The sequence below is a fragment of the Pelodiscus sinensis genome, chromosome 3 (genome assembly GCF_052426305.1).
Source record: "Pelodiscus sinensis isolate ZL-2025 chromosome 3, ASM5242630v1, whole genome shotgun sequence".
NCBI classification, from domain to species: Eukaryota; Metazoa; Chordata; order Testudines; family Trionychidae; genus Pelodiscus; species Pelodiscus sinensis.
In genome coordinates this window covers 42,879,612-42,888,510 of record NC_143054.1, presented here as the reverse complement: position 1 = coordinate 42,888,510, position 8,899 = coordinate 42,879,612, and positions in this window count along the sequence as shown.

The window sequence follows — 8,899 nt, the reverse complement described above, 5'->3', positions numbered from 1 at the left end:
TAAATACAAGTGGGTGAGAGAATGGGAGTATGTAAAGCAGGGTTTTTTGGTTGGGTGGCAACAGAAAGAAGTCCAGAAGCTATAATACCAGTCAACTATTTTCAATACAAACAATATGGACTAATTTCTCTGCTATAATAAATCAATATATCTCCCTTGACTTCAGTGTAGCTATTATAATTTACAGTAGTTGAGAAGTGGACCACATATGTGTTCTTATCTTTATTCTTTATGGCTAAGACATATTGTTTTACTGAAAAGTTTCAGACTGGAAAGAAAATATAACTATTAATTGATCCACATTTTTTTGTGTTGGTTCAAGCATTCTTTTTAATTAGAAGAAAAGTAGTAGAATGAATTAATTTGTAATAGGTATATTATATAATTGTTGCTCTAAATAACACAATTTCTATCTTTTCCAAGATATTAGTTAATTAAAAATAGTAAAGATGGAAGGGTAATCCTAACAAGAATGCATAATATGGAAATCTTGGGAAAACAAAGAGATACTTTTGTCAAATACATTCCCACCAATATCAAAATAAAGATAAAATTATTGTATTTGAAATTGCTTGTGTGTAGTTTGTTGTTTTAGACATTTAAAAGGCCAAACAAGAAAATATTCAAATATATGAACACTAGAGTCCTAAAGAGATTCCTCTTTAAAAAATCAAGTTTCAGTCTGAATATATTTTATATGAAAATGTGGATACAGGCAACTCTGAGATAAAAGAAAGTCAGTTATTAAGTTTTTGCAGTTTGAATCCTTTGTGTATTTAACAGCACTCTTCGTATAGTTTTACTTCTTTTCCTGTGTAGTCACCAGCATCCACTAAGGGTATATCTACACTGCACAGCTATTTTGGGATACTGGAAGTATCTCGAAATAGCTACCCTACATCTTTACAAACTGCCTATTATTTTGAAATATTTTTTGAAATAACAGGTGCGCTATTTCAGCATCCCGGTAATTTTTGTTCCACAAGGGTTAAGGGATGTCGCGAAATAGCTCATTATCTCAAAATTTGGCACTTTGTAGATGCACCAAATTTCAAAATAGCTTATTTTGAAATTCAATTGAAATAGGATACGCAATTTGTGTAGCATAAATTATGTATCTTATTTCAAGTTTAGAGTGCTGCGTAGACGGACCAACAATCTCCCTCAATAGAGAAGAAAGATACATTTTTTTTAAATAGGAGAAGGTGATAGTAAAACTACAAACTACTTTTAACTTGCTATTTCACAATGACTAGTGTTGAAGTTGTCAGTGTCCCTTTAAATTGATATTCTTACTTCTGAATGGATGTTACTTAGATCTTAAACCTATTTGTATTTAGAAGTTTTATTGCCATGCAGGTATAGGTCACATTCATCTGATGCCTTGATTTATCATTCACCTTGGATCATTTTACCTTTTATCTGTCTACTAAATCATCTCAATTAACTTATTTTAACTTCCAAACTGAAGAGAATCCAGAGAAGAGCCATGAAAGTGATGGGGCCTGATAACAGGGCTGGGATTGTCTCCAAGATTTTTTCCGCTGGGCTTATCCAGAACACCTTGTCCAGTTCTGGAACATGACATCCAGTCAGTCCTCTGAGAGCCAAACAACTCAGTTCATTTTCACCAGTTAAATCCCTTTATTTGACATAGGGCAAAGCTATTATGAGTTGATTAGATGTAACAGTAGGGGGTGCATATAGGGGATATCACACATCCAAAGTTACACAGACACTGTCTGCCTTCATATACATTTACATCTTTTATTGCATTACATTACACATTTGGGGATTGGCTGGTCACTTTGCAGGAACCAATCTGTGTACAACATGCTTTGTCCTTGCTAAATCTATTCCTTACCTCCTGGCTACAATCTTAGGAAATGGTCCTGGCTGTTCTGTCTCTAAAAGACAGCATCTTTTTCAACCTAATGTTCTCTTTATCTTCCTAATTCTATCCTAGAGAAATGTGTCTTCCTTCAGTTAATTACGCATGTCAGGCAAGGCCTCAGCTACAAACAGTCTTTTACTATGTTATGGGTATATCTACACTAGAATTAGAATGGTGTAATTATTCAGGCTTGGGTTCCCTTCTGAGCTCTGGGGGTACGTCTACACTTGCTCCCTAGTTTGAACTAGGGATGCAAATGTAGGCAACCGAAATTGCTAATGAAGAGTGGATATAAATATCCCGCGCTTCATTAGCATGATCTCGCCGGCATGTTACTCCGCTCAACAGCTGTTTCGAAAGTGAAAGTGTGCGCCGGGACGCGTTAATTCAAACCAAACTCCTTGGTTCAAATTAACATTACTCCTCATTTTTTTAAGAGATCATGGTAATGAAGCGTGGGATATTTACATCCGCTCTTCATTAGCAATTTCCGTCACCTACATTTGCATCCCTAGTTCGAACTAGAGAGCAAGTGTAGATGTACCCCCATGGGAGAAGTAATGAAATATATTTACTGAACTTATCTTACAATACTTTCCCAGTTTTCCAAAACTGTCCACTTAGTCAATGGTCTCTTGTCTCTGAGCGGAATTGTCCAATGATCTGTTACATAAATTCAAATCCTTGATAAATCATGTAGCAGCTGAAGAAACCGTCCAAAAGGAGAAGAAAAATAAGCCCAGAGAAATCATAGTTTAAATAGCTAAGTATTCCACACAGCCACTTCAGCACCACAGATGTTAGCATTACAATATGAAATGATTACACACTTCATATGCTGTGATGTTGATAAGGTAAACTGAAACCAAAACCAAAACAAACAAACAAACAAAAGACCCAAATCAGATTATATACCTTGTTTTAGGGACTCAGTAGGTCCCCTCTATACTGCCAATCTCATTTCTGTGTGTACACTTAGGCAGAGGAAGCCTTCTCCAGCATGAAAACAGAGGAGAGTAGAATTCTTCTTCCATGAAGGAGGTTGTTTATGAGACAAACACTATGTCTTTACCCCAGTGCTCTACTCCTGAAAGAGCAGTCTGCTTGCTTCTGGATCAAATTCAGAGGGGAGGGATTCCAAAGAGTAGGGGTTTGGTTGTGATCAGAGAAGCCCGTTTCTGGCAAAGAAACAAACAAACAAAAAGGAGTTAAACTAACGGAAGGTGTAAGAATGTTTAGCAAAAGACAGAAGGAAGATGGAGTGGAGGAGAAAGCAGGGAAGATGCACAGATCAAGGACTATGATTTTCTCCATTACCAAAACATATAGCCTTTCCAGTGAATCTCAGGTAACTCTGATGCACAGTAGTCTTCTGTCATGCTGTTTGAACTTTGACTTCAAGCCTGAAGTGAATTCCAAAGTCAAGGATGCTGCACTGAGATAACCTTTGCACAAACCCCATGACTTAAAAAAATCTGAAGGGTATTATCTCAGAAGTGTCAGTAAATGTTAAACTGCCGATGCAGACCACACAAACTGTCTCTCCAATATACAAGACCACACCCCAAAGACTATTTTTTACTTACTTTCTCTTGGCAACACTAATTTTTGTGTGTGTCTTACAATGTTTGGGTTTTCTTTTTAAAGACCAGTTTCTGGAATTTTCAGAAATTTTCATTACCTGGAAATGTCAGCTTTTGTTTTTTTCTAGGATTCAAAGTGCAGAGAAAACACTGAAAATACTAAAAACTGAAAAAAAGCTAATGGCTCAAAAACCAGAAAGAGACTGATAAGACTCAAAAACTATTATTTTTTAAAAAATCTTATGATTTTTAAGACCTCGCTCATGCTTTTGAACACTTGGGGATAGTAATACCTCATTCTGCAGCTAAGGTTGCAGAAGCATTAACATTTCATATCTTTGAGGGGCAGCTCTATGTATGCCATGTAAGCATTTACACCTGCTCTACAGCTTTTCATCACCAACCATGTCCCCTGGTGATTTCCTTCTTATGTTTTTTTAGGAGAGGAAGAGATTTTTTCCATCTGATCTCAGAACTTTATACTGGAATTTCTGTCTCTTTTCAAAAGCATACAACATTGTAGCTGCCTTTTTATTTGCTCTTTCTGATGGAACCAGTAGCCAAGCACTGTAGCTATAGCTTCTATTTTTAAAATGTATATGTAGGTCTTTTTTAAAGGGGGTCTTATGCTTTTTTAAGGGGGGGTCTCTCTCTAAAGTTTCTATTCTCTGCTCAATGACTTCTATATTCTGTCTGTGGATCTCTTTGCTGCATAGCCTCTTACCTATGTACTGTACTCTAATTATATAGCAGCATTCATGTAAAGTATATTTAGACTGCAGCTGGGAGCAGCTTTCCAGTGTAGGAGACAGACGTGTTTGATTGAGCAGAGCTATAGCATCCTAAATATAGCAGTGTAACCAGGGGTTGCTTGGGTGGCAGCTCAAGCTAGCAGCCAAAACACGGGTCCACTTGGACTCCCTGGGAATGGATGCTGATGGCTCTCCTGAAATGTTGCCTGATCTATCTTTAGCTATACTGCTATTTTCAGTGATATCGGGAGCAGCACTAGCATGTCTGTCTCTCCATGTTCAGAAGCATGCTCCCCAGTGCAATGTAGATGTACCCTTTGAATGGATGTGAAGATTTTTCAGAACTTTCCGGACGTCATCACACATGTTATGCTAGTTTCCCAGGCAATTAGATCCACGCTCAGAATGTAGCTTGAGGCAGAGGGTGGATACAAAATAGTTCCTGCTCTTTTGTCCTTGGTACCTAGAACATTTTGGGGATGAAGTGACACAAAAACAATGCATGCCCTGTCTGTTCATCTGTTTGACAGGCATTTGGCTTAGATAACAGATAAATGCGCCTCTCCTGCCTCAAGTGCCGATTGTCAAATTAAATATGAGCCATTATATCAGTTGTCAGCTTAGTCTTTGTTCCAGCAAATGACAGGTATGAACAGCTACTGCCATTTTTTTTCACACCCCAAGAGCATGTGATGACATGGGGCTCATATAGAATGAGATGCAATATTCCATTGGGAATAGCATTCAGTGTGCAAAAGCTGTCACAGGCATGAGAAGTCATTACTGATGTGGCTACTTAAGTTGCACAGTGGGATTATGGGTGCTGTGGGAGCTCAGCATGACTGCAATGAAGCCCATTTGAGAATAACGCAGTGCAACATTTTTTTTTTGTGACACTTTACCCATGGTATTTCACTTTGCTTTATAGAATAACTTTTGAATAACACAGAAAATGAAAGTCCTCACCACTTGTAGTCATTATAAAATCCCATGGTACTTTATAAAGAATAAGGTCTTTAGCATCTGTGGCCTGAATAAAATCCATTTGGAATAATTCTATTCTGCCTGGCAAAATTCCTCTTGTACAGGTTGTACCTCTGAAAACAGGCATTGTCTGGGACAGCAACATCCGTGGGCTGGCAGGACCGCAGATACTCCTGGACCAGGAATCTTAAGGGCAGAAGGGACAGCTGGGTCTGGGGAAAACAGGATTGCCAGCTCAGCCGGAGGCAGTACAGAACTGCGGCCCCTGCAGCCCACAACAGCATGGGGCCAGGCTGGATTCCCCAGCAGCTTGTTCCGGAACCCCATGGCAGCTCCTGGGAATGCAGGGCTGAGACCAGAGTCCCATGGCAGTGCAGGGCCAGATTCTCCTGGCAATCACCAGGAGCACAGAACCAGAGCCCTGGAGCACAGAGCTGGGACCAGAGCCCCATAGCAGCCCCGTGAAGATGGGGCCAGTCAGGATCCCCATGGCAACCCACAGTAGCAGAGGGCCAGGGCCAGACTCCCACAGCAGCCCTTGTCAGCACGGGGCAGAAGCCCCACAGCAGCCCCCAGAAGCACAGGGCCATAGCCCCCCACAGCAGCCTCCTGGAGCAGGGGCTGGGAGTGGAGCGCTGCAGCAGCCCCTGGGAGCAAGGGGCCAGCAAACAAGCAGTCCAGTCAGTCTGGGGGGAGTGCCTGCTGGGGCTAGTGGCAGGAGACTTCCCCTGGTCCAGCAAATAATCTTGTTTGGGACCGGTGAGGTTCCAATGGTTCTGGTCCAGGGACGTCCAACCTGTAGTTTCAATTGCACATTACATTCTTTTTTCAACTATTCCTGTCAATTGTACCCAAATGTTCTTTTATACTGTTGAACAATATATATATTCTGGGTCAGACGTGTACATAAGAACACCCATACTGCGTCAGACCAAAGGTTCATCTAGCCCAGTATCCTGTCTGCCAACAGTGGCCAGTACCAGATGCCCCAGGGAAGGAACACAACAGGTAATCCTCATGTGATCCCTCTCCTATCACCCATTTCCAGACAAACAGAGGCTAGGGACACCATTCCTACCCAGCCTGGCTAATAGCCATTGATGGATGCATTTCATTGGTGGATAAAGTGATATCTATGAAAATCCCAGTCCTGCTGCTTTGGGGAAAATGATGTTTTTGCCACTGATTTCAATTGCAGTAGGATTATAGCAAATGTTTGCATAGTACTTCTGGAGGATAAGAAATGCTTTCTAAATGCAAGGTAAAATGGCAAAGTTTAGATTTTGAAAATAATTCTCATTAAAAATTCAGGATGAAAAGTAAAAATATCACACATTTTCATCACCTCACAAACTGGAAAAAAAAAAGGAAACTTTGATAATCTCATAATATTTTGTCTAGATGTTGACCTTTTTGCTTTTACTCTTTTTTGTCTAAATTTAGCTAAAATTTAACCAAAAGCTCTTTTGATTGAAATAAACCTCAACCCCAGAAAGACCTCACATCTTGATCTGAAGACATCAAGAGAAGGAAATCATTGTATTTGCAGAAGAACACTGACAATCTTACATTAGATAGTCAGTGTTCTTGCGCAAATTCAAAGCGGCCATTGTAGACAGCTGGCAAGTTTTTCCGCAAAAGCGACCGCTTTCGCGGAAAAACTTGTCAGTCTAGACGCAGCCTTTATCATTGTATCTAATTCCTATATAAAAGAAATAAAATTCAATAAATACCAGGCCCACTTCAGCTCTAATAACTGAGGGGTATGTCTACACTACAGCACTAATTCGAACTAACTTAATTCGAATTAGTTAATTCAAACTAAGCTAATTCGAATTACTGCATCTAGACCTAAAAACTAATTCGAATTAGCGTTTTGCTAATTTGAAATAGCATGTCCACATTTAGTGGACCCAAAACCGAAGTTAAGGCTGGCCGGAAGCAGTGACGGCAGGGCATCAGGTTAGGACTTAGAGTGAGGAGCTGCTGCCTCAGGCTAGCCGAGGGCTGTGCTTAAAGAGACCCAACCTCTACCCCGGACAGATAGTTCTCAGGGTTCCCCACTTGCTTGTCTACCTCAATGAAGGACAGCAAAGCAGTCCTGTCTTGGAGTGCCCTGAGTGCCCTCACTCGGCACATCATAGCACTCGGCCATCAGCCTGGCTGCACTTGCCGCAGGCTGCCATCCGGGGAGGTCAATCGGGGGGCTGTCAGGATCCAGGAGGCCCTGCAGGAGAGTTTCCACCCCAAGTTGCCCACAGAGCCACCCAAGTCCTCCCCTTCGGGGGCACATGCCCCATTCCTCCCTCACATCCTTCCACTTACCCCTCCCTAGCCCCCATTCCTGATGTAAAAAATAAAGGACACGTGTGGTCAAAAACAGAAACTCTCTTTATTTAACAAAACTGGGGGGGGGGGGGGGAAGAGGATTAACCTCTGGGGAGACTGGGAAAAGGAGGTGGGAGAGGGGAAGAGAGAGGGTGGGAGAAGGGAGGTGGAAAGCTGGGAAGAGGGAGCTGGAAGGGGGAAGCCAGGGGAAGAAGGAGGAGGGGAAGTATAAAACTATGTGTACAGATGCGGTCTCCTCACCTCAAAAAAGATATTTTGGCCTTGGAAAGTGTTCAGAAAAGGGCAACTAAAATGATTAGGGGTTTGGAACAGGTCCCATATAAAGAGAGGTTAAAGTGACTGGGACTTTTCAGTTTAGAAAAGAGGAGACTGAGGGGGGATATGATAGAGGTCTCTAAAAGCATGAGTGGTGTGGAGAGGGTGCATAAAGAAAAGTTCTTCATTAGTTCCCATAATAGAAGGACTAGAGGACACCAAATGAAATGAACAGACTACAGGTTTAAAACTAATAAGCAAAAGTTCTTCTTCACACAGCACATAGTCAACCTGTGGAACTCCTTGCCACAGGAGGCTGTGAAGGCTAGAACTATAACAGAGTTTAAAGAGAAGTTAGATAAAGTCATGGAGGTTGGGTCCATGGAGTGCTATTAGCCAGGGGGTAGGAATGGTGTCCCTGGCCTCTGTTTGTGGAAGGCTGGAGATGGATGGCATGAGACAAATCACTTGGTCATTGTCTTCGGTCCATCCCCTCCAGGGTACCTGGTGCTGGCCAATGTCAGCAGACAGGCTACTGGGCTAGATGGATCTTTGGTGTGACCCAGTATGGCCGTTCTTATTTCTTATGTTCTAAGCTCAGGGCTCAGGGTTGGGGGTCTCACTGGACCAACTTGATTTTCATGCAAACCTGCTCCTGGGTTCGCATGCGGCCTTCGGTGGCTAGGCTGGCAGCTATCTTACCCTAGACGACCGCATTCCTGTGCCTAATGTGGAGGTCGTGGACGTTGGAGGCCTCCCCCCAAACCTCGATAAGGTCCACGATCTCCACACTAGACCAGGCGGGCGCCTGCCTCTTGCAGCCCCGGGCAGGCTCCTGGGAGCTGCCAGCCTGGTCCTGGGAAGAGGCAGAGGGCTGGGTGGCAGCGGGTGGCTGGCTCATGCCGTGCCAGGTGCAGGGTCTGCTGGCTGGGTGTTGGCAGGCTTGCAACTGGCACAAGCACTGTAGCCAGATCGTGCCTCTTTAAGGGCTCCAGGGCCGGGAGGGGGGCAGAAGAGTTTCCCTGGTTTGGCCCAGAGTGGCCACCAGGGTAACCTGGGAAGGGCTAGCCTCCAACTAGTTC